This window comes from Tursiops truncatus, chromosome 3 (genome assembly GCF_011762595.2).
Source record: "Tursiops truncatus isolate mTurTru1 chromosome 3, mTurTru1.mat.Y, whole genome shotgun sequence".
Taxonomy (NCBI): Eukaryota; Metazoa; Chordata; class Mammalia; order Artiodactyla; family Delphinidae; genus Tursiops; species Tursiops truncatus.
This window is the reverse complement of record NC_047036.1, coordinates 161,091,439-161,107,674: the sequence shown is the minus strand read 5'-3', so window position 1 is coordinate 161,107,674 and position 16,236 is coordinate 161,091,439.

Sequence of the window (16,236 nt, the reverse complement as noted above, 5' to 3'; positions counted from 1 at the left end):
TGTATATGTGTGTAACTGATTCACTTTTCTGTACACCTGAAACTAACACAACATTGTAAGTCAACTATACTCCAATAAAAATTTTTTTAAAACTTGCATCATAATTATTTTTTTCCTTTGCTGTCTCCTGTACTGGACTGAGAGCTCCATGGATGCAATGCCGATCTATTTTCATCTGTGCATCCTTAGTTTATGTCATAGTTTCTAACACACAGTAAATTATTAATAAGCACTTTCAGAGTTAAGTTAAACTGGGTCGGATTTGTGAAGCTGACATATGCAACCTTGAACTAAACTCACTCAGCATGTTATGAGGGAATGAAAAGTAACATCTACCTGGTAACAACTTGACAAAGATTCAGTTGAGACAGGGAAACCCATGGCAACTCCACATAGTTCTTTCTCTAAAGAAACAAACATTTCATCCCTCTGGAACAGGAAATAAAGGCATAAATCGGATTACTGGGAAGTAAGCAAAGTTGAACCTACCTCTAAGACTAGCAGACGTGGATGCCAGGGGGACATGGACGGTGGTGTCTCCATGTGCTGCTTCATTGGGTATCTTTGTGATATGCTCCACAATGCCGTCAGTCCCTGCAGGAGAGGGCAGGGAAGAGACCTAGAGTAACTCATCTCATCCAGAAGGATAACATGGTCTAAATAGATCCACTTAATTTGACTATACAATGCATTTCTTCTCAACCATCTGTATGGATTGGAACCAGGGCTGTGTTCATCCATTCACACAGAGATTCATCCATCTTTCTGTCCATCTACCCTTATATCTACCCATTCCATCCATCCTTCCTTTTATCCTTTCTTCCTACCATGCATCTTTCCTTTCATATTTCCTCTCTCCTTTCTTTGCAACTTTTCATCCCTACAGTATTTCCTTCAATCTTTATTTCCTTCAATCCTTTCTTCCATCCATCTTCCTTATTTTCACCCTTCCCTCTATACATTCATCCTTTCTTCTATACATCCATCTTTTCTTCTTTCATTTATCTATCACTCCATTCTTCCTTTCTTCCTTCCTCCCATCCAACCACAGTCCTACCTTCTTTCCATTCCACTCATCACTTGCTTACTGAACACCCATCACTGAACTATCAAGCCACGTTTTAAGACATGGGTCAATAGCCATCAATGTGTCTAACCTGATTGTGAATTGTTAAAACTGGTTTGGGAAATAATCAAATCACCCTTCTGTACATATTGTCTAGTGAACAGGTGCTGGAGTAGTTGGAGGGCCTTGTTGGATTTGTGTCCAGAACAAAATCTGGCGTCAAATTCAACTTATCCAAGGAATGGAATCCTCCCAAGAAGTTCCCTACCTCATCTACTGTTCTTTTGGAGGTGGTGTTTCTCCTCCTAGGTCCTAAGTACTTCCCACATCCATAGGTACTTTGTTCCCTCGATTTTCATTCACTCACCTTTTTCTTTCCCTTCTCCTTGCTGACTCTCTTCTCAATATAGAAACATGTTCAGTTTAAAGGAGGAATCTCTCCTTTTATCTATGTATTATTTTATCTGTTGTTTCAGTCCTCTAAAACTCATTGATGCTCCCTTCATTAGAATCCCTGAGGACCCACATGTTGTCAGAGAACTTCTCACCTCATTTCAATTTGGCTATTCTGTAGCATTTGATGGAACTGACCATCCCTCCTTCCTAAAACTCTCTCTTCCTCTGGCTTCTGTGAGGCCAGAATCTCTTGCTTTTCCTCCTATCTCTTGGACCACTCCTGCCTAGCCTAATGGCTAAGAACATAGGTTCCTAGTCCCATATAATCTGAGTTCTTATCACTTACCAGCTTTAATGATCTTGATCAAATTACTCAACCTCTCTCTGTATCAGTTGACTCATTTGTAGAATGGGCTTATAATCGTCCCTTCTCAAACTGTGTTCCAATGAGGAATTTAATAGAACAGCATTTGACACAGAATAAGTGTTCCATAAACGTTTGTTGTTATCATTATTGTCATCATCAACATTAGCTGTAATGTTACAACATCCATCATGGTACTATAATTATTCAACTACTTGCTTATTTAGCTTTGTTCCCCCAGTGCTTATTTCAATGCCTGAACATGAAAATAGATCAACATATATGTTTGCTTAAGGAATTTCTGGTGCAGTAATAAACTCCTAATTAACTCCTTTTTACCTGTCGGAAAAGAAGCCATTTTCTATGAGCCCCAAATAATGAGAGTGTAGGAGCAGTGGGTCCTTACTTGTCAACTGGGTTGAGTGTGGAAGAACTTGAGAAGAACTTGTCACTGTTCCCAAACCAACACTCTCTGTCATTCTGGTATCCGTAATGGGTGGTAAAGATGTCCTGACTGGCTGCGTCCAAGTCTGCAAAGTACTGGCTGTAACCAAGGGTAATGCAGCAGTGCTTTGGCTCTCTGCCTCAAGGTTGGTGTCTACTATTCTTGGGGTAGCTGGTGAGGAAGTAATCCAATGGGGGAGTGGGCTGGTTGAAGAATCAGTGGTACGGAAGGTCAAAGAGGGGAATGGTATTGAAGCTGAAGAAGGTAGACTCTCTGCAGTGGTGGGCATAGTAGCATCCCCAGGGCCTGATTCTGTCCTAGAAAATGGACTAACTGAAATGGCACCTGGAACTCCAGATGTAGCAAAGGAAGCCATGGCCTCTGACAAAGAAGGTGTTAGTGTGTTATTAGCAAAAATGGTCTCAGCTGAAGACAGCATATCTGTGCTAAGGTAACGTGTATTTTCTGATACAGGCATAGAAAGATTGGATTCTGGGACAGTTATGCCAGCAGACCTTGTAATGGAGAGAGAAGTGTAAAAGCGTGTGACTGTTTCCACTGGAATGTCAGTATACTGTGTAGACAGAGGCTGATCTGGTGCTGATACTTTCACAGAAGACGTAGCATCAGTCCTGGGACCCTTCAAACCATGAGTGGACAGAGGCGATGAAGGTGTGTTTGTGAGTGTGCTTGAGCTGGAATCCAAGGCTATTCTTGTCTCCTTCAGTCTAGGAGTCAGATGGGAAAGTGTCTTCGTCTCAAAGGAGGAACGCATTGATGAGGAAGGAGTGGTCTCATACACGGAGGAAGCAGTACCCATAGGATATGTGGTGCTGGAGAACTCAGGAAAAATTGGGACAGAGGAACTTAGTTCGTGTCCAGAACTGCTGGAACCCACAGTACTCATTATTGTGTATAGGGGAGGAAGAATTTTCGCTGTATCTATGGAGAATTCAGAGGTGGAAATTATCTCAACTGTGGGACTACTCGAAGTTGGAGGTAACGTGGTCACTGCTACCAAGGTTGTACCCAATCTGTCTTCGGTCTTCCCCAGACCACGGGTGAGAACTGAGGTCACAGGTGTAGGAGAGGAGGGGCTCCTCCCTGATAATGTGGATGGCTCAGGAGAGTGTGTTCTCATGGCAGGTACAATCACTGTGGAAGATGGAGAGCCAGTTTCTATCACAGAGGCAGGGCTTGGCCAAGACACATCCTCGGGACCTCTGCTGCTGAGAGTGCTCATCTCTGGGTGTGTAAAACTCTGAGTCACAGTCGAGTGAATCTCTGCCCCTGAGGTGTTGGTTGTAGTGCCCAAGGTGAGTGGGTCCTCTGATGTAGCTTCAGTGGGACCAGTATGGGTTGTCATGGTGACTTCTGCAGATTCTGTCATCACCGAAGAGGCAGAGGGCCAGGTGATAGTTCCTGCAGGGAAGTCTGGCGACATCGTGGACTGAACAAGGCCAGGGATGGACGTGCTGCTAGAGGAGATCAGTTCTGTCCTAGAGATCTCAGTAGTCGTATCAGTGGGTACTTTGGAAAGGACGCCGATTTTCTCTGTGGCTGAGTGGTTCTGCTGGACGGTGCTTGTGTTCCTCAGTTCAGGAGTCAGAGAGGATATGGAGTCTAGCTCAAACACTGTAGTTTCTACAGAGTGAGGCACTGATGTGGTAACACGGGTGTCCCTAGAGTTGGAAGGAATAAGCATTGGAAACGTGACATTGGATGGCTCCGAGTCAGCTGGGGCAGACGAATGTGTTTCATGTCCAGAGCTTTTGTTGGCCCCATTGATCCCAGCTGTGTTTCTCGAGGGCTGAATTGCATCTGTACCTGTGGAGGCTTCAGAGGTGGACAGTATCTCAATCCTGGGGCTCATCTCACCTGAAGGTGAACTGGGCACAGGTTCCACACTTGTACCCAATGTGTCTTTGGTCTTCCCCAGACCACGAGTGAGCAGTGAGGTCACAGGTGTAGGAGAGGAGGGGCTCCTCCCTGGTAATGTGGATGGCTCAGGGGAGGGTGTTGTCCTGGCAGGTACAATTACTGGGGAGGTTGGAGAGCCAGTTTCTTTCACAGAGGCAGGGCTTGGCCAAGACACATCCTCGGGACCTCTGCTGCTGAGAGTGGTCATCTCTGGGTGCATAAAACTCTGAGTCACAGTCGAGTGAGTCTCTGCCCCTGTGGTATTAGTTGTAGCGCCCAAGGTAAGTGGGTCGTGTGAAGTAGCCTCAATGGGACCTCTTTGGGTGGTCATGGTCACTTCTGCAGATTCTGTCGTCACAGGGGAGGCAGAGGGCCTGGTGATCAGGCCTTCAGGGATGTCTGGCGACATCGTGGACTGAACAGGGCCAGCGATGGACGTGCTGCTAGAGGAGTTGGGTTCGGTCCTAGAGATCTCAGTAGTCATATCAGTGGGTACTTTGGAAAGTACGGCGATTTTCTCTGTGGCTGAGCTGTTCTGCTGGACAGTGCTGGTGTTCCTCAGTTCAGGAGTCAGAGAGGATGTGGAGTCTAGCTCAAACATTGTAGTTTCTAAAGAGTGAGGCATTGATGTGGAAACACTGGTCTCCGTACGGGTGGAAGGAGTAAACATTGGAGACGTGACATTGGATGGCTCTGAGTCAGCTGGGGCAGAGGCATGTGCTTCATGCCCAGAATTTATATTGGCCCCGTGGGTCCCAGCTTTGTTTTTGGAGGTCTGAATTGCATCTGTACCTGTGGAGGCTTCAGATGTGGACAGTATCTCCTTGGTCGTGCTGATCTCACTTGAAGGTGAACTGGACACAGGTTCCACACTTGTACCCAATGTGTCTTTGGTCTTCCCCAGACCACGAGTGAGAAGTGAGGTCTCAGGGGTAGGAGAGGAGGGGCTTCTCCTTAGTAATTTGCGTGGCTCAGGAGAGTGTGTTCTCATGGCAGGTGCAGTCACTGGGGAAGATGGAGAGCCAGTCTCTATCACAGAGGCAGGGCTTGGCCAAGACACATCCTCGGGACCTCTGCTGCTGAGAGTGGACATCTCTGGGTGCGTAAAACTCTGAGTCACAGTCGAGTGGATCTCTGCCCCTGAGGTGTTGGTTGTAGTGTCCAAGGTAAGTGGGTCCTGTGATGTCGGCTCAATGGGACCTGTTTGGGTGGTCATGGTCACTTCTGCAGATTCTGTTGGCACAGGAGAGGCAGAGGGTCCGGTGATGATGCCTGCAGGAATGTCTGGCGACAGCGTGTACTGAACAGGGCCAGGGGTGGACGTGCTGCTAGGGGAGATCGGTTCGGTCCTAGAGTTCTCAGTAGTCGTCGTATCAGTGGGTACTTTGGAAAGGACGGCGATTTTCTCTGTGGCTGTGCTGTTCTGCTGGACGGTGCTGGTGTTCCTCAGTTCAGGAGTCAGAGAGGATGTGGAGTCTAGCTCAAACATTGTAGTTTCTAAAGAGTGAGGCATTGATGTGGAAACACTGGTCTCCGTACGGGTGGAAGGAGTAAGCACTGGAGACGTGACATTGGATGGCTCTGAGTCAGCTGGGGCAGAGGAATGTGCTTCATGCCCAGAATTTATATTGGCCCCGTGGGTCCCAGCTTTGTTTTTGGAGGTCTGAATTGCATCTGTACCTGTGGAGGCTTCAGATGTGGACAGTATCTCCTTGGTCGTGCTGATCTCACTTGAAGGTGAACTGGACACAGGTTCCACACTTGTACCCAATGTGTCTTTGGTCTTCCCCAGACCACGAGTGAGAAGTGAGGTCTCAGGGGTAGGAGAGGAGGGGCTCCTCCCTGGTAATGTGGTTGGCTCAGGAGAGGGTGTTGTCATGGCAGGTGCAGTCACTGGGGAGAATGGAGAGCCAGTTTCTTTCACAGAGGCAGGGCTTGGCCAAGACGCATCCTCGGGACCTCTGCTGCTGAGAGTGGTCATCTCTGGTTGCATAAAACTCTGAGTCACAGTCGAGTGAATCTCTGCCCCTGTGGTATTAGTTGTAGCGCCCAAGGCAAGTGGGTCGTGTGAAGTAGCCTCAATGGGACCTGTTTGGGTGGTCATGGTCACTTCTGCAGATTCTGTCGTCACAGGAGAGGCAGAGGGCCTGGTGATCAGGCCTTCAGGGATGTCTGGCGACATCGTGGACTGAACAGGGCCAGCGATGGACGTGCTGCTAGAGGAGTTGGGTTCGCTCCTAGAGATCTCAGTAGTCATATCAGTGGGTACTTTGGAAAGGACGCCGATTTTCTCTGTGGCTGAGCTGTTCTGCTGGACGGTGCTTGTGTTCCTCAGTTCAGGAGTCAGAGAGGATATGGAGTCTAGCTCAAACACTGTAGTTTCTAAAGAGTTAGGCACTGATGTGCTAACACGGGTGTCCCTAGAGTTGGAAGGAATAAGCATTGGAAACGTGACATTGGATGGCTCCGAGTCAGCTGGGGCAGACGAATGTGTTTCATGTCCAGAGCTTTCGTTGGCCCCATTGATCCCACCTGTGTTTTTGGAGGGCTGAATTGCATCTGTACCTGTGGAGGCTTCAGAGGTGGACAGTATCTCAATGGTGGTGCTCATCTCAGTTGAAGGTGAACTGGGCACAGGTTCCACACTTGTACCCAATGTGTCTCTGGTTTTCCGCAGACCACGGGTGAGAAGTGAGGTCACAGGAGTAGGAGAGGGGGGGCTTCTCCTTAGTAATTTGCGTGGCTCAGGGGAGGGTGTTGTCATGGCAGGTACAATCACTGGGGAAGATGGAGAGCCAGTCTCTATCACAGAGGCAGGGCTTGGCCAAGACACATCCTCGGGACCTCTGCTGCTGAGAGTGGACATCTCTGGGTGCGTAAAACTCTGAGTCACAGTCGAGTGGATCTCTGCCCCTGAGGTGTTGGTTGTAGTGTCCAAGGTAAGTGGGTCCTGTGATGTCGGCTCAATGGGACCTGTTTGGGTGGTCATGGTCACTTCTGCAGATTCTGTTGGCACAGGAGAGGCAGAGGGCCCGGTGATGATGCCTGCAGGAATGTCTGGCGACAACGTGTACTGAACAGGGCCAGCGATGGACGTGCTGCTAGAGGAGTTGGGTTCGCTCCTAGAGATCTCAGTAGTCATATCAGTGGGTACTTTGGAAAGGACGCCGATTTTCTCTGTGGCTGAGCTGTTCTGCTGGACGGTGCTTGTGTTCCTCAGTTCAGGAGTCAGAGAGGATATGGAGTCTAGCTCAAACACTGTAGTTTCTAAAGAGTTAGGCACTGATGTGCTAACACGGGTGTCCCTAGAGTTGGAAGGAATAAGCATTGGAAACGTGACATTGGATGGCTCCGAGTCAGCTGGGGCAGACGAATGTGTTTCATGTCCAGAGCTTTCGTTGGCCCCATTGATCCCACCTGTGTTTTTGGAGGGCTGAATTGCATCTGTACCTGTGGAGGCTTCAGAGGTGGACAGTATCTCAATGGTGGTGCTCATCTCAGTTGAAGGTGAACTGGGCACAGGTTCCACACTTGTACCCAATGTGTCTCTGGTTTTCCGCAGACCACGGGTGAGAAGTGAGGTCACAGGAGTAGGAGAGGGGGGGCTTCTCCTTAGTAATTTGCGTGGCTCAGGGGAGGGTATTGTCATGGCAGGTACAATCACTGGGGAAGATGGAGAGCCAGTCTCTATCACAGAGGCAGGGCTTGGCCAAGACACATCCTCGGGACCTCTGCTGCTGAGAGTGGACATCTCTGGGTGCGTAAAACTCTGAGTCACAGTCGAGTGGATCTCTGCCCCTGAGGTGTTGGTTGTAGTGTCCAAGGTAAGTGGGTCCTGTGATGTCGGCTCAATGGGACCTGTTTGGGTGGTCATGGTCACTTCTGCAGATTCTGTTGGCACAGGAGAGGCAGAGGGCCCGGTGATGATGCCTGCAGGAATGTCTGGCGACAACGTGTACTGAACAGGGACAGGGATGGACGTGCTGCTAGGGGAGATTGGTTCGGTCCTAGAGTTCTCAATAGTCGTATCAGTGGGTACTTTGGAAGGGACGGCGATTTTCTCTGTGGCTGTGCTGTTCTGCTGGACGGTGCTGGGCTTCCTCAGTGGAGGAGTCAGAGAGGATGTGGAGTGTATCTCAAACATTGTAGTTTCTAAAGAGTGAGGCATTGATGTAGAAACACTGGTGTCCCTAGAGGGGGAAGGAGTAACCATTGGGGATGTGACATTCGATGGCTCTGATTCAGCTGGGGCAGAGGAATGTGCTTCATGTCCAGAAATTGTGTTGGCCCGGTGGGTCCCAGCTGTGTTTTTGGAGGGCTGAATTGCATCTGTACCTGTGGAGGCTTCAGAGGTGGACAGTATCTCAATGGTGGTGCTCATCTCACTTGAAGGTGAACTGGACACAGGTTCCACACTTGTACCCAATGTGTCTTTGGTCTTCCCCAGACCACGAGTGAGCAGTGAGGTCACAGGTGTAGGAGAGGAGGGGCTTCTCCCTGGTAATGTGGATGGCTCAGGGGAGGGTGTTGTCATGGCAGGTACAATTACTGGGGAGGTTGGAGAGCCAGTTTCTTTCACAGAGGCAGGGCTTGGCCAAGACACATCCTCGGGACCTCTGCTGCTGAGAGTGGTCATCTCTGAGTGTGTAGAACTCTGAGTCACAGTCGAATGAGTCCCTGCCCCAGAGACCTTGGTCAATATGTCCAAGGTAAGTGTGTCCTGTGATGTAACCCCTGGGGGACCTGTTTGGGTGGTGATGGTCATTCCCGAAGATTCTGTCATGAACATGGATATAGAGGGGCTGGTTCTGCTTTCTGTAAGTGTGTTTGGAGAAGTTTTGAAGTGAGCAAGGCTTGGGATAGATTTCCTGCTGGAGGAGGTAACTTGTGTCCTGGTGACCTCAGTAGTAGCATCATTTGTGGACACATTGGAAATGACAGTGCTTGTCTCTGTAGCAGAGCTGGTCTCCTGGTAGGTACTTGTCTCCCTAAGTCCAGTATTCAGAGAGGATACTGACTCTCTCTCAATCTTTATAGTCTCAGATGAGCCAGACATTGATGTGGGGGCAGTAGTGTCCCACATGGTGGAGGAGGTAACCACTGAAGATTTAGCTTTGGGTGGCTGTGTGGGGGCCAGGACAGGAGAATGTGATTCATGTTCACAACTGGTAGTCTCTACATGTGTCATTGCTGTGTTTGTGGAAGGATGAATTGCTTCTATATCTGTGGTGACAAACATCTCATCTGAGCTACTCCTCAAATTTGGGGGTAAACTGGTATCAGTTTCCAAACTCGTCCTCAACATGTCTCTGGTCTTCCCCAAGCCGAAGTTCTCAGGCAAGAGACCTGAGGTCACAGGTAGAGTAGAGGAGGTACTTTGCCCTTGTGATGTCAGCAAAACATGAGAAGATGAGGTTGTGTCGGGGATAGGTGCTAGGGAAGAGGAAGAGGTGGTTTCTCCCAGAGAGGGAGGGTTTGTCCATGACACACCTTCAGGACCTTTGCTCGTTTGAGTGGTTATCTTTGACTGTGGAAATCCCTGAGTCACAGCCAAGTAAGTCCCTGACAAGGAGGCTGTGGCTAATGTGTCCATGGTAGGTGCACCCAGCAATGTAGTTCCAGAAGGACCTGTTTGCATGGTGATGGTTATTCTTTCAGAGTCTGTTATGTCAGGGAAGGTAGAGGGCCTGGTGATGTCTGATGACCTTGTGGACTGAGCTAGATCTGGGCTGGAAATTCTGTCAGAGGTAGTGACTTCTGTCCCGGACACCCTAGTAATAGCAAAAGAACTTAGGGAATGGACACTGCTTATCTCTGCGGTTGAGTTGGTATCCATGTAAATACTGGACTCCCTCAGTTCAGTGGTCAGGGGGTAATCAAGCTCTCTTCCAGCCCTTGTAGATTCTGGCCAGGTAGTTGCTGATGTGGAAACAATGGTATTCAGCATGATGGAGGTAGTATTCATTGGATATGTGCCCATGGATGACTCTGAGTGGGCTGGGACAGTGGAATGAAGATCATGTTCAGAATTTGAGGGCCATACTGTTGTATCTACTGTGTTTGTAGATGGGTAAATTGTCTCTTTGTCTGTGGTAGGTTCAGAAGTGGCTATTCTCTCATACGTGCCATTTTTCCAATTTGGAGATGAAGTTGTCCCAGATTCCAAGCTTATGCCCAGTATATCTGTGGTCTTTAATAAGCCTGGGGAGTCAGTAACCTCCTTGATGGTCCCTCCTGAGACAGAAGAGACATTTATCACCTCAGTGTTCAGAGATGTGCTTGAGCTTGATTCTTCTTCCCTCATCCAGGAATGAGATGTAGCTCTTGCCTCTGTTGTAGGAGTCCTTATCCCATTTACCCGGGGAGTTGGATATGGAGTTCTTACTGTATATGGGATTAAGTCCAGAGTTGTTGTTTCTGGTCTAGACATATACCCTGGATCTGCAGAAGCTGTGATGTGAAGCTGGGTAGAACTCTGCTCTACTTCGTTGCTGGCAAGATCTGGCCTCCCTGATAAAGTGACTTTAGAGCTATTTACCATTGTAACAGGTGTGACCTCACTTGTAATGTCCTCTGTGGAGGAGGGCAGCTGTGAGGTAGTTGGGCTGATCATTTTCTCCAAAGGGAGTTCTGAAGGAGTTGTAACCTCCTGAAGAACTGAGGTAGAGGTTATCGGTGATGACACAGAACTCCCAGTGGCCCAGTCAAGAGTGGACAGAGAATCAGGCAGAGGAGTGGATGGGAGGATCTTTGGGATAGTCTTTGTCTTTGGATGGTCCATAGAAGCCATTGAAACATGCAAGCCTTCTGTTTCTCTTCTACTGGGAGTCCAACTTGTGCTTAAAATGTCAGGAACTGAGGTGCTCATCCTCTCGACACCAGAAGTTGAGATGGGCATAGATGCAGTTGTGTCTAAAGGACTCAATGTCCTTACACTTGTGCTGGCCTCTGTCTTTTCAGCTGAAGCAAAGGAGGATGGGATGGCTAGGCTGGTTCCATTGACAGTCATAAGGCCATGGGGGGTAGACACAGAGCCCGATTCAGTGCTTGACGCTATGGATGAAGTTGTGCTCATTGCAGAAATTGCTTTAGGAGAACCTGTGACTTCCAAGATTGAAGCCATGTCTGTGATAGTCCTGGGGCCTGATGTTGGGGCAGGAGCAGCTGTGGATGACCAGGTGGGTGGGTGCTGTAGGGCAGATGTTCTGGTCTCTGTAGCCAGGGTGCTGTCCATGGTGCTCACACTTCCTTTTGGGCCGGGCATGGTAGTCAGGACTGAATTGGTTTCCATAGTGGTGATCGTGGTGGTGACAAGTGGAGTGGGAGCTATGGTTACCTCCATGTTGCTCACTCCTGCAGGATATGAGGTCTGTGATAGTTGCCCAAGAGTAGAGGCAACATCACTATTTACTACACTTGTGATGGTTGCCAGTGTCGTAGACCCCACGGAGGGGAATGTGACAGATGGTAAAGAGCTCATTTTTCCTCCTGAGGCATTGGTGATGCTGGTAATGTCTTGGCTTTCAGAGGTCAGAGATGCTAATGTGGTTTGTTCTACGGAGGTTTTATGCAATGTGTCTTTGGCCTCAGGGGATTTATCAAGAATCAGGTTACTCCCAGTTGTCTGCTGTGACCATGGGCTAGCAGATGAATAAGCCTCACTCACAGATACTCTTGCCTGTTGTTCATCTGTCATTGTATCTTTACTCAGAACAGTGGAAGGAATGACTGTGATGTTGACCCTTGTCTTGGTTATAAATTCAGATTTATCTGTCACTGAGCTCGTGGTTACCATCTGGGTTGTCACAGAGTCCGGGATGGCCACAGAGTCTTCAGGACCAGTGGAAGATGTGTTCAGAGAGACATGTGTGTCCACGGTGGTCCCTCCAGTGGAGCCAAGCCACATGGATAAATTCATTCCAGTTGTCCTTGGAATCAGATTTGGGCTTGTTTGTGGACCAGTCCGTATGTTGCCTTTAGGATTTGACTCTCGGGAGACAGAGGACACTGTGCCCAATGACTTTTTGGTCCCTTCTGGAGTCCCAAGATGGGGGTTGGTCCCAACCTCAGATTGGGAGAGTGAGACCCATTCTGTAGTTGCTGTCCCTTTTGTTGGTGACTTGGCTGGTGTCATGAATCCTGTGGGCAGGTGAGAGAGGCTGATGCCGCTACTCTCTATGGCTGTGGACTGAAGTGTGACTGGTTCCACTGTGGTCTTCATAGGGACAGTTGGTGTTGATGTATTCCAAGAATTTCCCAGAGTGTACTTCATTTCTGGGCTGGTGCTGGGCTCCTTGGAGCTTATGATTTTGAAGGCTGTAGCCATTTCTGGGCTTCTTGTGGACATACCTGTGATTGGAAAGTGAATTGGTAGGAGATATGCAAAAGGTACAGGAGTCCTGATTGACAGTATCATTTGTTCCTTCCTGTGATTTCAACTCAAACTATTTCCTATTTCTCCAGAAAAGAAAATGTTAACCCTCTCATACCACATTTCAAGACTCTGGACACCAGGGAACATACTGACCATCCCCAAAGATGGATCAAAGTGTTAGGGTTAGTGGGGTGAGGGCTTTGACCCTCTTGTTTACTCAGAAGAAATTGTTACCTGGAACTCAGTGTACTACATACCCTACAAAGAAGGGCTCTTTGTACAAGGAAGGATGTGATGAACCTAGACTCTACCCATGCACGAGGCTTCCCCTACCCTATTTTACTTTTCTCCTTGGAGCCTGCCCTTGCGGAACCAGTTTCAGCTTATAACTTCGAGCCTCCGCTAGATGCCCCAAATCTTAGTTCACTGAAAAGCCACTTAAGGATTTATATTTGAGAAGCAACAGAATAGAAGGGTGATAAAATTCTTTTCCTTTACCTTCATCCTCTTTTAAATTCATCTTCCTCTCTGAACCCTTTTCCTATCGTTGAGGTAAAGGGCATGTAACTGCCACAGGGATAAGGAAAGCTCGACCTAAGAGCACTCTTTTTTACATTATCCTCACCAACTTGGCATAGCCAAGGACCATGATCCCTTCCTCTACTGTAACAAAAGAAAACTGTATCACCTCAAGTCTGTCTGTGCCCTCCCTGTCAACACAAAATTCCAGTGAGGATCTCCGATTTAGAAAGATCCTTCACCCTGGTGCAAGAGAAAGTGTGGAGGGAACTGACCTTGTGGCATTTTCTCCTGCTGAATTAATTGGCTACTAATCATATAAATTACTAAGGTGAAGCAATAACAGTGTTCCATTAATACAATCTCTAGGAAAAAAATAACCAACATCTTTAGAGTGACAGGAAGCCAAAGAAATCGATTTCAAACCTAGTCATTTTACTTCCTTAAACAATCCAATTTTTGACCCCAGGGATGAAGAGAGAGGACCCAAATGGGTCCTCTTAGACTTGAAGAAAATAGAGATGATGCTCTTACTTACCCACATTGATCATAGTCGTAAGAGATGAGGGGTTACTGGTTGGCGAAGTGGTACCTCCATATTCTCCTTGACTCAGCTCCCTGGTGGTGCTTGCCACAGACTCATCAGGGCCTGAAGTAAAAGATAGAGGTGTTACCTTTGCATTCCCTAAGAATACGGACCTATAAGGAACATTCTCACTAGATACTGGCTTAGCAATGCCCTCATTTGTCTCTGAGAAGGCATTTAAAGAGTAACTGTCTTTTTTACATTAAATCAAACCCTCAAGATGGTCATAAGGGATGGAAAGCTTTTTGTTAATTGTGGGGACTTCTGATCTGATTGGTCTCAACATATAAATTTTTAAAACTATCTGTCTCCTTAGAACAAGTAGGGTCTTCATCACTCTATTATACCTTTATTCATTTTGAAATATTCATATATAACATGAGTTAAATCCAGCAAAATTATTGTAGTTATTGAGGAGTCTGGCTCCTAGGTAAAAAGCTGTGTGTGATTTTTCAGGCCCAACCATAGGCAATTACCTCAAGAATATTAACTTCAAATAGGAAATCTGTCCTCCCCACACCAGACTTTGTGCACAGCCAATACACTGAAGTTGCTCTAGACAGTTGCAGTCGAGGACTTGGGTCCCTCTTGACCAGCCATACTCTTATGCATTCCTAGACCAGGAGCCTTCATTCCTAGGTCTCTTTATTTATTACTATTTTTAATAGATCTTTATCGGAATATAATTGCTTCACAATACTGTGTTAATTTCTGTTGTACAACGAAGCAAATCAGCCATATGCATATGCATGTCCCCATATCCCCTCCCTCTTGAGCCTCCCTCCCATCCTCCCTATCCCACCCCTCTAGGTCATCGAAAAGCACCAAGCCGATCTCCCTGTGCTATGCTGCTGCTTCCCACCAGCCAACTATTTTACATTCGGTGGTGTATATATGTCAATGCTACTCTCACTTCGCCCTAGCTTTGCCTTCCCAGCTTCATGTCCATTTTCTATGTCTACCTCTTTATTCCTGCACTGCAACTAGGTTCATCAGTACCTTTTTTTTTTTTAGATTCCATATATATGCGTTAGCATACGGTATTTGTTTTTCTCTTTCTGACTTACTTCACTCTGTATGACAGTCTCTAGGTCCATCCATCTCACTACAAATAATTCAATTTCCTTTCTTTTAATGGCTGAGTAATATTCCATTGTATATACGTGCCACATCTTTATCCATTCATCTGCCGATGGACACTTAGTTGCTTCTATGTCCTGGCTATTGTAAATAGAGCTGCAATGAACGTTGTGGTACGTGACTCTTTTTGAATTATGGTTTTCTCAGGGTACATGCCCAGTAGTGGGATTGCTGGGTTGTATGGTAGTCCTATTTGTAGTTTTTTAAGGAACCTCCATACTGTTCTCCATAGTGGCTGTATCAATTTACATTCCCACCAACAGTGCAAGAGAGTTCCCTTTTCACCACACCCTCTCCAGCATTTATTGTTTGTAAATTTTTTTTTTTTTTTTTTTGCGATACGCAGGCCTTTCACTGTTGTGGCCTCTCCCGTTGCGGAGCACAGGCTCCAAACGTGCAGGCTCAGCAGCCATGGCTCACGGGCCCAGCCACTCCACGGCATGTGGGATCTTCCCGGACCGGAGCACGAACCCGTGTCCCCTGCATCGGCAGGTGGACTCTCAACCACTGCGCCACCAGGAAGCGCACCTCACACACATTCTGATGTGTGTGAGGTGATACCTCATTGTAGTTTTGATTTGCATTTCTCTAATGATTAGTGATATTGAGCATCCTTTCATCTGTTTGTTGGCAATCTGTTTATCTTCTTTGGAGAAATGTCTATTTAGGTCTTCTGCCCATTTTTGGATTGGGTTGTTTGGTTTTTTGTTTTTAATTTAATTTAATTTATATTTTATACAGCAGGTTCTTATTAGTTATCTCTTTTATACATATTAGTGTATATATGTCAATCCCAATCTCCCAATTAATCACCCCCCCACCCCCCCACCCCTGCCACTTTCCCCCCTTGGTGTCCATATGTTTGTTCTCTACATCTCTGTCTCTATTTCTGCCCTTCAAACCAGTTCATCTGTACCATTTTTCTAAGTTCCACATATATGCGTTAATATACGATATTTGTTCTTGTCTTTCTGACTTACTTCACTCTGTATGACAGTCTCTAATCCATCCACGTCTCTACAAGTGACCCAATTTCATTCCTTTTTATAGCTGAGTAATATTCCATTGTATATATGTACCACATCTTTATCCATTTGTCTGTCGATGGGCATTTAGGTTGCTTCCATGACCTGGCTGTTGTAAATAGTGCTGCAATGAACATTGGGGTGCATTGTCTTTTTGACTTATGGTTTTCTCAGGATATATGCCCTGTAGTGGGATTGCTGGGTCATATGGTAGTTCTATTTTTAATATTTTAAAGCAGCCTCCATACTGTACTCCATAGTGGCTGTATCAATTTACATTCCCACCAACAGCGCAAAAGGGTTCCCTTTTCTCCACACCCGCTCCAGCATTTGTTGTTTGTAGATTTTCTGATGATGCCTATCCTAACTGGTGTGAGGTGATACCTCTTTGTAGTTTTGAT